The sequence below is a fragment of the Callospermophilus lateralis genome, chromosome 11, assembly GCF_048772815.1.
Source record: "Callospermophilus lateralis isolate mCalLat2 chromosome 11, mCalLat2.hap1, whole genome shotgun sequence".
NCBI lineage: Eukaryota > Metazoa > Chordata > Mammalia > Rodentia > Sciuridae > Callospermophilus > Callospermophilus lateralis.
The window spans coordinates 35,060,992-35,077,261 of record NC_135315.1 but is presented as its reverse complement, the minus strand read 5'-3'; the positions used below and the strand labels follow the sequence as shown (position 1 = coordinate 35,077,261).

The window sequence follows — 16,270 nt, the reverse complement described above, 5'->3', positions numbered from 1 at the left end:
AGAGGGCACAGAAAAGAGAAACAAGGAGCCTTCTTTGTTTTTGCATTTCAAAAGTCTAGGCTCTGAAGGGAGAAAGAGCTCATACCAAAGACAATACAGTAGATGTGGGACTGACTTGATAAATAGAGCTTCCCTATTCCTTAGACTAGCCAGTTTCCCTGGAAAGGAGCAAGGAAAAGAAAGGAGAGCCCAGAGTAGAAACTTGATTATGGAGAAAGTACCCTGCACCCTGTCCCTTTACCAACAGTTCCATCTTCCCAACCCCAACATGGATCCTAGAGTAAAGAAGGGGAGAAAAAAAATAAAAGATTTGAGCAGTTCCAGGACATAGGGTCCACTTTCATAGGAAAAGTCCAGAAATAAGAACCCTAAATGAGAACAGCTGTCTGACATGCCCAGGCTAGGGATCACATGTCCATCTTAGTCCAAGGGAGGACAAAGCAATATAACTGTTCACCATGAATACATCAAATAGAAAAGGGATAATAAACTAAGAATAAAAATCAGGTAGCCAGGCATGGTGACACAAGATTGTAATCCCAGAAATTTGCTTCTTAAACAAAATCTCAGAGCCTCCAGTATGATACAGGAGTAATAGAATAACTCTTGAATACCTGAGGATTAACTAGCATCTACGAAGTGCTTTGGGCAATCCAAGAGTTGCTTAGAACAACAGAATGATTTCTATGTGTGCAAGTACTTTATACTGTCTTCCAGAACAGGCCACTGGCTAACAGTTCTACTATAACAGTGCCCTTGAGAGAGGAGAGAGAAATCTATTTCTCAAAAAGTTCTACACACCTATAATCAAAGTGACTTGGGCTGAGGCAGGAGGAAATCAACTTTGAGGACAGCCTCAGCAACTTCTTTGTGAGACCCTCAGCAAACTAGCAAACTAGTGTTACCACTTTTGAACGGTCATGAGTCCTTGCTTCCCCAATGTTGAAGAATAACACCAGAGAAGCACGCTGAGGCAAGGTCAGAGTGGAAAATTAGAAGTTTATTAAAGGACAGCAGAAAAGACTTCTCCCGAGGAAGAAGGGCCCCAAGAGATGGAATCCATGGAATTGCGGTTGTCTCTCCATTTTTATAGTTTTCGGTGATGGAATGTAGGTGGGAAGGCCCGAGGGGTGGGACACAGGTGGGCCAAAGAAGTAATCTGGGCATCTTCAAATTTGCTGTTCATTAACATTTCTTTGGGATGAATTTCTGTCAGATCAGGCGAGGCAGGCAGCAACCAAAGGAGGCAGATTTAAAAGGGCCGCTGAACAGGCTTTATTGAGTTATCACTCCCAGTCGGAAACTCGATCAGACCCACAGAGGGGACAGGAGAAGGGTCTGAGGAGAAACCGCGTGGAAGCTTGACCAGACTGGACTTTTATGGGGCTTACAGCAGGAAGGGAAGGGCTTGGGACAGGAAAAGGTGTCTCTAGGGTCCCTTGTCCCCTTGGAGTTGGTCAGGGGAGTTGGCTAACTCCAGGATTGGCCAGGGGGTCCTGTTGATTGACAGGCGATCTGGCTGGTTGACAGGCATTTCTGCCGGCATCTGATTGATGTTCAAAGCAGCTTGGGCTGCTTTGTTTTAAGTTGCCACTAAGTCACCACCAAGTCGCTGCCACCAACCTAACACTATCTTCAAATCTGCTGGGGCTGTTCATTAACATTTCTTTGGGATGGGTTATCTTCAAATCTGTTGGGGGCTGTTTTCTGGACTTCATTAACATTCCATGAGTTGTTTAACTCCCCCCCCCCCAATTCATTCTAAACATGGCCTCCATTTTAGATCTTACTTGATATTAGACCCGATTTACCTAACTACACTGACTACCTAACTTTAAATCTGGCTTCACTAGCAAGACCCTGTTTCAAAATAAAAAGGGGGTAGGATATAGCTCAGCAGTAAAGCACCCCTGAGTTCAATCCCAGTAACAAGGAAATCAGGGCAGTGATGGGCATGTAGACATGCACCTTGCCCAAGGGCTAAATAGGACATTGACCAACATGTAGATGCTGACCACTAGGAGGATGAAACTGCTTCAACTATTTTTGGGGGGGCCGGGGAGGGTACCAGGGATTGAACTCAGGGGCACTCAACCACTAAGCCACATCCCCAGCCTATTTTGTATTTTATTTAGAGACTGGGTTTCACTGAGTTGCTTAGCACCTCACCATTGCTAAGGCTAGCTTTAACTCATGATCCTCCTGCCTCAGCCTCCTGAGCTGCTGGGATTACAGGCGTGTGTCCCAACTTTTTTTTTTTTTTTTGAGGGAGAGAGAGAGAGAGAATTTTTATATTTATTTTTCAGTTTTTGGTGGACACAGCATCTTTATTTTATTTTTATATGGTGCTGAGGATTGAACCCAGTGCCCTGCGCGTGCCAGGTGAGCGCGTTACCGCTTGAGCCACATCCCCAGCCCCCAACTATTTTTTGATGTTTTTGGATTATGTGACTTGGAGATTCAGGTTCTAGGGATAGAGAGTCTGATTGGATATCTGGGGTCACATGTCCATCTTATTCCAAGGGAGGACAAAGCAATATAACTGTTCACCATGAATACATCAAATAGAAAAGGGATAATAAACTAAGAATAAAAATCAGGTAGCCAGGCATGGTGACACATGATTGTAATCCCAGCAATTTGCTTTTTTTTTAATATTTATTTTTTTAGTTGTAGTTGGACACAATATCTTTATTTTACTTATTTATTTTTATGTGGTGCTGAGGATCGAACCCAGGGTCTCGCACGTGTGAGGCAAGCGCTCTACTTCTGAGCCACAACCCCAGTCCCTGCTTCTTTTCTTTTTTCCTGGAAAAGCCCCTGACTTTGGCTAAATAGAGTTCTTTTTTTTTTTTTTTTTTTAGTTGTGGTTGGATACAATGCCTTTATTTTATTTATTTATTTATTTTTATGTGCTGCTGAGGATCGAACCCAGGGCCTGGCATGTGCTAGGCGAGCGCTCTACCACTGAGCCATAACCCCAGCCCAATAGAGTTCTTTTTAATCTGTTATTTTAGAAAGCTATCCTGTTCCATACTTATCATGGTGAATCTTATCTTTTATAAAATGAGAGTTATTCTTATTTTCTGATTATGAAAATAGTACATGCCCATTGTATTGGTATGGATCTTAAATGTCCCTCAAAGGCTCATTTTCTGAATGATGGTTCCAGCTGATGGTGCTACTGGGAGGTGGTAGAAACTTTAGAAAGTGGGAGGAAGTAGGTCTTTGGGGGGAATGCACTTGAAAGGTCTATTGGACCCCAGATCCTTCCTCTCTCTGTGTCTCTCTTTCTCTCATGGATGCCATAAGGTGAGTAGCTTTGCTCTGCCACGTGCTCCCTGTCATGATGTACTGCCTCCCCACAGGCCCCAAAGCAGTGGAGCCAGTCAACCGTTGACTGAGACTTTTGAAGCCATGAGCTGAAATCAGTCTTTCCTCCTTCTGAATTGATTATCCCAGGTATTTTGTCATAGTGAGGCAAAGCTGACTGGCACAGCAAATTGGTACCAAGAAGTGGGTTCATTGCTATGACTATAACTGATGATGTTGTTCAGAAGCCTTTAGAATTGATTTGCAGGAGCAATTTGGAAAAATTTTGGGGAAATTTGTTAGAAAAGCTCTAGAAGACTATAAGCACAGCTCAATGGGTGATTCCAGTTGGAGCCCAGAAGACCAAAATGCTGATAAGAATGTGGACAGTAAATTACTGTGCTCATAAAGTTTCAGATGGAAATGAGGACACTCTTGGGAAGACCAGAAGCCATTTATGTTACATTCTGGCAGAGAACTTTATCTACATTTTGTTAATGGCTTGAGACTTATGTGAGGCTGAGTTTAAAGGTGATGGACTAGTTTATCTGGCAGAAGAAATTTCAAGACAGCAGAGCATTCATACAGCACCATGGGTATTATTGGCTGTGTTTAGCAAGATTTTTCAGTGCAAATCTGGAGCAAAAAGCAGAGCAGAAAGATTTGAAAAACTTATAATTTCGTCAGAAAAATCGCTATGTTTAAAGTTGTAATTGATCAGTAAGCAGTTGCTGAAGAGATTAGTGCCATTAAAAAGAATGTTCAGGGGCTGGGGATGTGGCTCAAGCGGTAGCAGGCTCGCCTGGCATGCGTGCGGCCCGGGTTCTATCCTCAACACCACATACAAACAAAGATGTGTCCGCTGAAAATTAAAAAATAAATATTGAAAAAAAATTCTCTCTCCCCCCCCCTCTTAAAAAAAAAAAAAAAAAAGGCTCAGGAACAATAGGAAAGATACCTGAGGGCATCTCTGGAATTGGCAAGACCCAAACCCAAGCCAGGCTCAAGAGTGTAAAAGTGTAAACTCCTTTCAAAGACATTTGCTTTGAGAAGAAATCCCCAGGGTGCTCTGTTTGCACAGGGACACCTAGGGAATTATTTGCCAGGATTCATTTCCTGTATTCAATCATCCAGGCACTCAGAGTCCCCTGTAGCTGTGGTCCAGAAGGGCCCAAGTACTCCAGCCACTGGTGGTAGACCTTGGCATCATACACGTGGTGCTGATTTTGCAAGCATGCAGAATGTAAGAGTTACTGGGTCATGGAGGCTTCCACTCAGATTTCAAAGGAAAGCCTCCAAGGCTAGGCACTGTGTGAAAGGGTAGGGAGTCTCTCCAAACATCCGCTGAGTGCTGTATGACACTGTGAGAGTGAAACTAAATCTGAAATAGAGACCCACGAGGTTGGAGATGCCAGGAAAGTGAAACATCTGCATCTGCCAAGTGAAGTAACAGGCAGCAAGCATAGCCAGCTCAAGAAAAGGACCATTTGGACTGCAGTCAACAAGGTCATAGGGACAGGGTTACCCAAACTCTTTGGAGTTCACATCTTGCCACTCTCAATCCTGTAGCTCCATCTGACCCAGATGCCAAACATGGAGCTACAGGATTTAATGTTTGCCCTACTGGGCTTCTTCCTTGCTATTTTCCTTTTTCCCTTTTGAAATGCAAATTTTTACCTGTGCCATTGTATTTTGAAAGTATATAACTTTTGATTTTAAGAGTTTGCCTTGAGTCTCAGAAGAAACTTTGGACTTGAACTTTTCAGCAACACTGGAACTATCCAGATTTTGGAAACTCTTGAAGATGGACTAAATGTATTTTGAATTATGAGTTAGATAAATCTTTAGGGGCCAGGGTCAAATGTTATGGTTCAGGTCTTGAAGGATGGTCCCCAGCCAATGGTGCAACTGGTAGGTGGTAGAAAAATTAGGAAGTGGGGCCTACTTGGAGGAGGCAGAGGAGGGGCGTGCCCTTGAAGGATATGCTGGGCCTTGGTGCCTTCCCCCGAATCCTCTCTCTCTCTGCTTCTTAGCCACCATAAAGTGAGTAGTTTTGCTTTACCATGTGTTCCCTGCCATGTTTTTCTATTTCACCAGAGGTTCAAAAGCAGTGGAGCTAGCTAATCATGGACTGGAATCTCTGAAACTGTGAGCCAAAATAAATTCTTCCTCCTTATAAGTTCATTACCATGGTATTTTGTCACAGCAATGCAAAGCAGATTAAAACACCCATAAACCGGAATTTCGGGAAAATAGGAAACTAGAAAGAGTACAAGGATAACCAATATTAATACCTTTAAATTTTTGTGGTTTTAAAATAATTTTGATTTAATTTATTCTTTTTTTTAAGAGAGAGAGAGAGAGAATTTTTTTAATATTTATTTTTTAGTTTTCGGTGGATACAACATCTTTGTTTGTATGTGGTGCTGAGGATCGAACCCGGGCTGCACGCATGCCAGGCGAGCGCGCCACCGCTTGAGCCACATCCCCAGGCCATAAATTAATTTTGTTTATAAAGATAATGTATCATAAGAATGAGGTATCTGTTATGACACTTTGGTTGAAACTACCCAGAAGAAGTTCTCTTTCTTACTATGACATCTAAAGATAGAATATGGTGGAAGTTATGCTACATGACTTCCAGGGACATATCTTCCACTCAGTGTTCTCCTTTTATTAGTCATTCTCCCTGAGGGAAGCCTACCACCATGTTGTGAAGACAGACAAGCAACCTTACGGAGAGGACCATGTGGAGAAGAACTGAAGAATTAGCCATGATCATGGTGGCTCCAGATGAAATTTTGATTGCATCTTCATTAGAGATCCTGAACCCAAACTGCTCAGATAAAGTTGCTCCTGCCCACAGAAATCCTAAGAGATAGTACAGATTTGTTATTGTTTTAAGCCACTAAGTTTTCCCCCCCTATATATTTCATTGGTTCACTATAATTACACATAATAGTAGGATTTGTTGTTATATATTCATATATGCACATGATTTAACAATATAATTGGGTCAGTATTGTTCCCTAGTATTTCCCTTTCCTTTCCATCATCTCTCCCCCCTGGTCTCTTTCCTCTCTTCTACTGGTCTCCTATCCATTTTCATGAGATTTCCAACCCCACACAAAAAACCTTTCTTTTTTCCTCTGTGGCTTCCACATCTAAGAGAAAAACATATAACCCTTGACTTTCTGAGTTTGGCTTAATCTGCTTAACATAATGCTCTCAACTTTCATCTATTTTTCTGCAAATGATGTAATTTCATTACTCTTTATGTAAACCACTAAGTTTTAGGGTAATTTGTTATGAAACAATAGATTAACTAATACAAAATTGTTTTAGGAATCAAGACCTAAGCTGATCAGTATGTGGCATTCTCCAGGTAAAGTTTATTGATTCAAACCTAAGCATGTTACTAAACTGTCCAAATTAGAATCAAAAGGATAGACTTTTAAATAAAATAAAAAGCAGTTGGGTGAGCAACTGTATTCTACTTTCATAAACATGAAAACCTGTATTCAGATAGTGGTTGGTGCCAGGTTTCTGTTCTCATGACTAAAAGGCTCAGGGGTCACTCCAGTTAAACTGGGCTAATTGGGCTGCACGAAACAACCATACAAGAGACACAAATACCTTTTTCTTTGGGGTCGCTCCTCTGACCTTAAGGGTCCACAGGAAGAGAGAGAGCGAGAACACAAGCTGACTCCTTTTATTGAGGAGAAGCTATTCAAATGAGGCAAGGGGTCAGGTTTCAGGGGGCTGAGTCTATCTTCATGATGTCCACTGTCAGCAGGTTGACTGGGTAGGCCACACCCAAGAGCATAGTAAGAGAAAGGGACACACACAAGGCACTTCCGTGGAAGATTCTATCCTAAACAGGGCAAGGGGTTAGATTACAAAGGAACAGATGAGCATAGCTTCACCCATGGGGCTGTAGCAAGACACATCCATGCAGGAGACATAGACCCTGGAACCCAAGAAGGGTGGGGAAAGCTCTGCCACATTTCTGCGACTGAGCCCCTCAACCCCGAGCCAGGGAGTGTGATTCAGTTATGTACAAGATTGGTCTCCCACAGGTTGGCAGCTATCCAACAAGTATACTATGGTATTGCTGTATTTAGCCTCACATTCTATGGTTCCAGATATTAAGGAGGCTGAGGCAGGAAGATCCCTTGAGCCCAAGGGATTTCAGGGCCAGCTCAATACCCTGTCCCTTTTACTTTGTATTTTTTTTGGTACTGAGGATCGAACCCCCAAGGGTGCTTAACCACTGAACTACATCTCAACCATATTTATTTTGAGACAGAGTCTGGCTAATTTGCAATCTTTCTACCTTTTCTTCCTGAGTTGTTGGAATTCAGGCAAGTGCCACTACGATTAGAATGGTTGGTGTTTTAAACTTTTATTGTATTTTTTTTTCTTTATAGGGTATTCACATTTTTTTGAGACAACACTTACAAACCTGGATTTTTCACATAAAAATTCAGCGATATCCACACTTAAAAAAATTAGAAAGTCTATGGGAGAGTGAAGCAGGAGTTTCTCAAATTCTAAGCCAGCCTTGAGCAACTTTAATCAGATCCTGCATCAAAATAAAATTAAAAAGAGCAGGGGTATAACTCAGTAGGAGAGCACCTGCCTACCATGTTAAAAGGCCCTGGGTTCAATCCCAAGACCCAACCCCCTCTCTACCAAATTATAAGATCTATAATGTAAGGGCCCTACACTTCCAGGTAACTGAATGGCAGCTGGCCCCCATACATGAGGTATGTGTTCTCTGGTTTACCACAGTTCCCACCATTCTGTATTATTTTTCTCAAGGGGAAGGTAAATTTTAGTTTATATATGATCTTTGCTTGCAATACTGTTTTCTTATGTTTTTCTGTTTCTAAAATTTTATCATCTTTATGAAAGACCCAAGAGGGCTCCATTTCAAGAAAAAAAGTAAGATGCCCACTTCTCTGTTACCTCTCTGATCCCTGTGGACTTTTGAGCTTTCAATTTTTGTTTAACTTCTTTTTTCTTTTTTTTTTTTTAACTAGTGGTTACACACATAAATTGTTAAGAAGTATGATATGAACCAATATATTTTAAGACCACCAAGAAACAGTATCTATAATTTTACTCTTTCATAGAAAACAAAAAAATAGAGTTGGGGTATAGCTCAGTGATACAGCATCCTTGGGTATTTCAACCACAATATCAAAAAAAAAAAAAAAGCTCGATCTCAGCCAGCTGACCACATTGGTTATAAATTGTCATTTCAGAGATAGCCAGGTATAACACTGTTTAATCATGATCTTTGTCCGTTAAAACAGTAAACACCATTCCATTTTTTGTTTATTGCTTTTGTGTGTGTGTGTGTGTGTGTGTGTGTATGTGTGTGTGTGTGTGTGTGTGTGTGTGTGAGAGAGAGAGAGAGAGAGAGAGAGAGAGAGACAGAGAGAGAGAGAGAGAGAGAGAGAGAGAGAGATACTGGGTATTGAACTTGCACATGCTAGCTAAATTGCTCTACTACTGAGGTACATCCCCAGTCCAAGAAAGATTTTTGGTGGTGGTGGTGTTTTCTTCTGAGTTTTTGTTTATCTTTGGAATTTGGAAAGTCACCAAGATTCACTTGGAATCATCTTCAATTCCTGTCTTTCACAAAATTTACATTCTATCCATCAATAAATCTTGTTGGTCCTACCTCCAAAATACAGGTAGAATCTGATTACTTCTTACTTGTTTATTGCTACCACCTCAGTTCAGGCCACATTGCCTCTCACTTGGATGACTGGGATAGCCTCCTGAAATGGCCTCACTGAATTCACCCTTGTCCTTTCTCTGCTCAAAACACACTGTTTCCAGACTGGGGTTGTGGCTCAGTGGTAGAGCGCTTGCCTAGCATGTGTGAGGCCCCGGGGTCAATCCTTAGCACCATTAAAAATAAACAAATAAAATGAAGCTAATGTGTCTATCTACAACTAAAAAAAATTCTTAAAAAAACAACAATAACAAAACAAAAAACAAAAAACTGCTCCCATTTCACTCAAAGTAAAAATGGAAGTCCTTACAGTGGTCAGCACAACTTCAGATCCACACAATCTGAAGTTCCCTCTACCCTACCACTGCTTTGTGACCAGACTTCCTACTGCTCTCCTCCATTCTGTTCCAGCTACAGCGGTCTCCATCCTTTTCCCAGGAGCACTCTTCCCCAGATGCCTCAACTATTAATCATCTTCTTCAAGTCTTGCCCAAATGATACCTTTTCAATAAGGCCTTCTGTGATGACCATAAATAACAGTGTAACTGGCCCTCCAAACCATTTATTTTGAATGGACTCCTTTCTCTCTCTCTCTTTTTTTTAAAGCACACAACACATTCTATCACATAAACTAGTAATTACTATGTTTATTATTATTTCCTCTTGCTAGAATTTAAGTTCCACGACATTAGGGACTTTTGTCCTTTTTGTTCACTGATCTATATCCAGTAACATGAACAGCAACCCCCACATCGCAGGTGCTCAAAAAATATTTGTTGAATTGAATGAATAGAACATATATAGATATCCTCTGATATCTAAATATCAGGTTTACTGATACTGTTTAGGTTACTGGTTCCTCAATCAGTAACCTGGAGTCTAAATAATCTGAGTTTATTTTTCCCAAGTAGAGGGAATTCATGGAAAATTCTCAAAACACAAGTTCCCCTTTTCATATCCAAATGAGAATCCTAAACTTTAAGAAATTGTTTATATGGGCTGGGGATGTGGCTCAAGCGGTAGCGTGCTCGCCTGGCATGCATGCAGCCCAGGTTCGATCCTCAGCACCACATACAAACAAAGATGTTGTGTCCGCTGATAACTAAAAAATAAATATTAAAAAAAAAAAAGAAATTGTTTATACATTTGGTTCTCTCCTCCAAGCCATTCATCTGACTCAACTTCATGGGAATTACTTGAAGACTAAGGGATAAAAGGGGTTCCTCTTCAATTTCCAGCAGCATGACAAAAAATTTTCCTTTTACAAATCTCAAATCATTTCATTAGGAAGTAGGAGAAAGAGAAGATGGGATGGGTGTGATATGTTCACCGCCTTGGCCAATTCAACATCTGTCTTATATTAACTTTTTTACAAAACAATATTTAAAATATTCCTGACTTTTTAAAAAAATGTGGTTTAAACAAACTGCATTTTCTGCCCAAAATTTCCCTTTTTGCCAAAACTTTATTATAATAACTGTAAAGGTATTGTTTTTTAAAGTCAAAAACTAACAGGAATAAAGAGAAGAAGAATGGAAATGGCAGGCACAAAATTTTGATAATTGGAATGTGAGCCCTGCACCACCTCCTGTGGAAGCCTGATGGGTATTAAGTGCTTTAATAGACCTAGAAAAACACAAACGTAAGCCAGCAACAGAAAATAGAGACAACCTGATTCACGTCACTGAACTCATAAAAGGCTCAGAGTTGGTGGCACAATATGGAATTGGGGAAAAGGAGAGGCTAAAACTGGAAGTATAGACTGAAAAATCTGATTAGGAAATATTAAGCTATCTGAGGCCCACCTGCCCACATCCTGCCAGGCAATTCTGCTTCCTTCATTCTGGCAAAAGAATGGAGATTTATTGGACACAGGGGGTAAAAGATGGGGTCTCTTGTCTGAGAATTACCAGATTCAGTGATAGGGGTTCTATAGAAAATAAGATATATTAAAAGATTTTTTTTTTTCAGTCTGAGAATTGAACCCAGGTAGAAGACAAATGCTCTACCACTGAGTCCAGTAGCTTTTATGATAGATGTTAAGATTCTCCTGTTACCGTCTGCCATCTTAGCTCCCAAAATACTGACAACCAAGTCTGTACCTTCCTGGTAAGAGAAGAGGCTTCTCTAAGGAGTTTGAAAAGCCCAAATGAGGTAAAGAAAGCGACATCAAGTTTTCCTCAATAAAAGACTTGAGCTAGGTTACCATACACTTAAGGTCACTATCAACAAGCTCCATCCATATATGGAGCCTAGAAGCAGCTCAGTATTAAATATATAAGCCCTCAACTAAGCATTGTCAGACATTAAATAAAAACAACTAATACAGAACACAGTGTTCAAAACAGACAGAAAAGAGCAATTTAGAGGAAACCCATACGATAAGGGAGAAGAAAACAAATGAAAAACTGTTACTCATGACATTGTCTCTGGGCTGAGCAGAGGTGAACGTTTCGAGGGCAGCCATCTATAACCTGTGAGCCCTGCACCACCTCCTGTGGAAGCCTGAGCCCGCTGTGCAGCTTTCTCCCTTTGTCTCATAACCATGTCCACCAAGGAGAAGGCTAATTCACCAGCTGCCTGGCTTAACAGATTCAGAAACAAGGAAAAGACTGTTCAAAAATGAGGCAGCACCAAATAGAAGTTAATGTGGAGCTAAGGAAAGCTAAGAGGGATGACCAGACGCTGAAAAGGAGAAATGTAAACTCCTATCCTGATGATGTTACTTCTCCACTACAGGAAAATTACAACAACCAGGGCACTGTGAATTGGTCTGTTGATGACATTGTCAAAGGCATATACAGCAACAATTTGGAAAGCCAACTCTAAGCTACTCAAGCTACTAGGAAATTGCTTTCTCAGGAAAAACAGCCCCCCATAGACAACATAATCCCAGCTGGTTTAATCCCAAAATTTGTGTCTTCTTGGGCAGAACTGATTTTAGTCCCATTCAGTTTGAGTCTGCTTGGGCATTTACTAACATTGCTTCTGGGACATAAGAACAGACCAAGGTATAGTGGATGGAGGTGGTATCCCAGCATTCATTTCTCTCTTGGCATCTCACCCTACTCACATCAGTGAACAAGCTGTATGGGCTCTAGGAAACATTGCAGGTGATGGTTCAGTTTCTGAGACTTGGTTATCAAATATGGCACAAAAATATAGTGCAGTGGCCCCACTGCTGGCTCTTCTTGTAGTTCCTGATATGTCAATTTTAGCATGTGATTAATTACATAATCTTATCAGGACCCTTTCAAACCTTTGTTGCGACAAGAATGCTGCACCCCTGTTAGATTCTGTTGAGCAAATTCTTTCCACTTTAGTTGTCTCCTGCATCATGAGGATCTAGCAATATTAGTGGATACCTGCTGGGATATTTCCTACTTTACTGATGGTCCAAATGAATGATTGAAATAGTTGTGAAAATAGGAGTTGTGCCCCAACTTGTGAAACGTCTGGGAACTTCTGAATTGCCAACTGTGACTCCTGCTCCAAAAGCCATAGGGAATATGGCTGGAACAGATGAGCAGACTTAGGTTGTGACAGATACAGGTGCACTTGCCATCTTTTCCAGCCTACAAACTGACCCCAAAACTAATATTCAGAAGGAAGCTACATGGACAATGTCAAACATCACAGTTGGCCAACAGGACCAGATATAGCAAGTTGTCAATCATAGATTAGTCCCATTCCTCACTGGTGTTCTAAGGCAGACTTTAAGACACAAAAGGAAGATGTATGGGCTATGACTAATTATACAAGTGGTGGGACAGTTGAACAGATTGTATATCTCCTTCATGGTGGCGTATTAGAACCACGGATGAACCTCTTGACAGCAAAAGATAGCAAAATTATTCTGGTTATTCTGGATGCCATTTCAAATATCTTTCCAGCTTCTGATAAACGAGTGAAACTGAGAAAACTGAGTATAATGATTGAAGAATGTGGAGGCTTGGACAAAATTGAAGTTCTACAGAACCATGAAAATGAGTCTGTGTTCAAGGCCTCGTTAAAATTGATAGAGAAGTATTTTTTCAGAAGAGGAAGAGGAAGATCAAAATGTTGTGCCAGAAACTACCTCTGAAGGCTATACCTTTCAAGTTCAGGAAGGGACTCCTGGAACCTTTAACTTTGAGGCTATACAACCAAGGCATAAATTTTGTTGTGTACTATATTCGTATAAGTTTGTCTTACTGTTTCTCTACTGAGAGCTCTTTTTAAATGTGGTTTGTTATCATATAATTTTTTTTAGAGAGAGAGAGAGAAATTTTTAATATTTATTTTTTAGTTTTCAGAGGACACAACATCTTTGTTTAGTATGTGGTGCTGAGGATCGAACCCGGGCCGCGCGCATGCCAGGCGAGTGTGCTACCGCTTGAGCCACATGCCAGCCCTAGAATTTTTTTTTTTTTTAACAACAAAACTATACTTGAACATTTCCAAACTCTACATACTGTATAAAATTTGTCCTCTAAATGGGTTTCTCATTTCTATATGGAATCTCATATCTTACAGTGTCCTGTAAATAAAGATTAAATTCTATCCTTTTCTCTAAAAAAATAAAAAATTGTTACTCATATCTTCAGACAGTTCATCTATTAAACAACAAAAAGATGAAACTTCAAAATGATACATTTAGGGATAGGGATGTATTTATTAGTGGAATGCTTGCCTAGAATACATGAAGGCCTGGGTTTAGTCCCTAGCTCACTAAATAAATAAATAAATAAAGGAAGCACTTAAAGTCTAATTTTAGAGAGTAAAAGAGCTATTGGAAATTTAAATCTCAATAGTGCCGCAGTCTGGCTGGGCACAATTCAGGAGCCACTTGTCAAAAGAAACTAACTTTATTTTTAGAACCACACAAGATAAACAAAACAGCTCCTCAGGAAAAAACCCTCAGAGCCCAACTGCCACCACCGGCTTCCCACAAGCCACACACCCCAACAACAACCTACTCCCACAATCCTCCTACTCTTGAGGCCGATTGGCTGGGTCGAATGGGCGGAGCCAAAATAGTCCCCCAATGAGCAGCTCCGTGGTCTGAAAGGGCAGGGAAACAGCCCAATGAGCATCACCACAGAGGAGCCAATCAGCTAGATGTTGCTAGATGTTGCTGGGGCTGCTGTGAGCCAATCATCAGCTGGTAGTCTGAAAGGGCAGGGAAACAGCTCAATGAGCATCTCCACAGAGGAGCCAATCAGCTAGGTGTTGCTGGGGCCGCTGTGAGCCAATCATCAGCTGGCAGTCTGAAAGTTTGCTGGAGCCCCTTCAGCTGTGGCTCTCAACACAATAGTGTTTTGGAATTCAAAGTTGAGAAAATGTCCTGGAAAGGTGGAGAGAAAGAAAAATTAAAAAGATGGCAAATAGGAGCTGGGCGTGGTGGCACATGCCTATAATTCCAGCATCTCAGGAGGCTGAGGCAGGAGGATCCAAAGTTTGAAGCCAGCTTCAGCAAAAGCAAAGGGCTAAGCACAGTGACACCCTGTCTCTAAATAAAATACAAAATAGGTCTGGGGATTCGGCTCAGCGGTCAAGTGACCCTGAGTTCAAGCCCTGGTCCCCCCTACCACCACCCAAAACAAAGATGTCAAATAGGACAAGAAAATAAAAGAAGGTGGGAATACCGGAAATGTAATGTAGTGGAAAAAACCGCCTCTAGGTTCAATCAACAGCATCAGGAAGACAAAAAGGTACAATAAAAACAATGACCTCACCAGGCACAGTGGTGCAAGCCTGTGATTCCAGCTGCTCACAAGGCTAAGGCAGGAGGATCCTAAATTGGAGGCTAGCCTGGGCGATGTAGTAAAACACTGGGGCTGAGGCAGGGGATCAATGGTAGGGCGCTCGCCTAGCACATGTGAGGCACTGGGTTCCATCTTCAGCACCACATAAAAATAAATAAATAACATAAAGGTATTAAAAAAATAATAATGAGAATGTAATTCAGTAGCAGTGCCCCTGGGCTCAATCCTCAGCATAGGGAAAAAAAAAAAAACAAAAAACAGTGACATCCAACTTCTCAGTAGCAACACTGTTGTGAAAATGTTTATTAGTATATGGTCTCAGGAAGTTCCTTTGGGAGAAAATTATTTCCAACCTAGAATTCTGTACTCAGACCAATTATCAATTAAGTGTGAAGGTAAAGGAGAAGTATTTTCAGACATAAACATATTTAAAAAAATGCTTTCTTTGTACTCTTTCTAAAGAGTACAAAGATTTATGGGCTAGGGTTGTAGCTCAATGGTAATGTACTTGCCTCGAATGTGTGAGGCACTGGGTTGGATCCTCAGCACCACATAAAAATAAATAAAGATACTGTGTATTCATCTACAACTAAAAAAAAATATCTAAAAAACCAGATTTATACAAATGGAGGAATTTGGGGTTGAATTGATAACAAGACACTTAGAAAGCTAAGCAAATGAACAAATAAGATAACCCACAAAAGACAAAATGTGAAAGGAAAAGTAATCATAATATAACATTAACGCTGATAAGAATAGCATTTGCATCATCACAATAAAGTAAATGCTCTGTATTCCTTTAATAAAACTTTAAGTATATGGAAGAAAAAGAAATGGGAAGGGTACATCTGTGACATGGTAGGGGAATGGCAAAAGAGAATTAAATCCCCATCTTCCTTTAAAGGAAGAAAATAGATAATGCCCATATGTTTAAAAACTATTTCATCAAAAGGGAAAACAAATCACAAAGGTATCAAACTTCTCACCAGGAACACTGGTGTTAGGAAACACAATTAGTGCCTAGACTCACTGAATGACTGAAGGAAAAAGCTATTTTCAATTTAAAACAATTTGGGAATAGAAAATGGAAAGGAGGACTGCTATTTTATATGATGCTATTTATAGAGGCCAGCACTTACCTTGTAGCCTGGGGTCCTGGGTTTTAATCCTTAGGACCACTAAATAAATAAATTAATTAAATAATACAACTTACAGAATTATGTGACTCTTTATGTGAATGTGTAACCCAGAAAAACAAATCACAAAATATTTTATATAATTCTATTTGGAATACTAAATTAAAATTTAAAACTCATAATGTGTAAATAAGCTGGCTAATTATTATCCTTGCATGGATATTAAAAGCTAATTTTTTTACTTAATAAAGTAATAAATTATTAAGTTAAATGTCATGAAACTATTTACTAGCATATGGATTCAATGAATTCCAATACAAGCCAGT

At 40.4% G+C, this 16,270-nt stretch overlaps 1 pseudogene; it reads left to right on the top strand.

Moving 5' to 3' along the window:
• Nucleotides 1-11,606: 11,606 nt before the first annotated feature.
• On the top strand, nt 11,607-13,269 carry LOC143410492 (importin subunit alpha-1 pseudogene; annotated as a pseudogene).
• Nucleotides 13,270-16,270: the final 3,001 nt, after the last annotated feature.